The sequence below is a fragment of the Plasmopara halstedii genome (genome assembly GCF_900000015.1).
Source record: "Plasmopara halstedii genome assembly, contig: Scaffold_525, whole genome shotgun sequence".
NCBI classification, from domain to species: domain Eukaryota; phylum Oomycota; class Peronosporomycetes; order Peronosporales; family Peronosporaceae; genus Plasmopara; species Plasmopara halstedii.
The window spans coordinates 1,430,821-1,431,275 of NW_020187445.1; positions in this window are offsets into that span (position 1 = coordinate 1,430,821).

Sequence of the window (455 nt, forward strand, 5' to 3'; positions counted from 1 at the left end):
TCGTCTGTGACACCACCGTCAGTGACGGATGTTTTTCCCCACCCTAAGCCGCTCATGGTGAGCGTTAAGGTCTTCAAGGAGAAGGATGGAGAGAATCTCCTGCTCTTGGTGAGAGAGGTCGAGATGGCAATCGCATCCGCCATGCTCCAGACCGAGTAACAGCGCGTGAAGCTAGCCAACTCAAAGCTCGGTGGTCGAGCGCGCGAATGGGCACTGACGTGCGGCACTTCGGTCAAAGCTGCGTTTCCCTCCTTAGCGGAGCTGAAATCGGAGCTCTCACGAGTGTTCTCGCCGCCTAACCAGGCATATCATGTGTGAATGTGATTCCTTGCCCTGACAGGGCAACAAGGAATTGGTGGACTTTGTCCAAGAGATGCGCACTGTCATTGCCGGGATGGCAGCAGATCCCCTTCCTGAGGCGGTCACAGTAACCGTCTTTATGGAAGGCCTCCGCA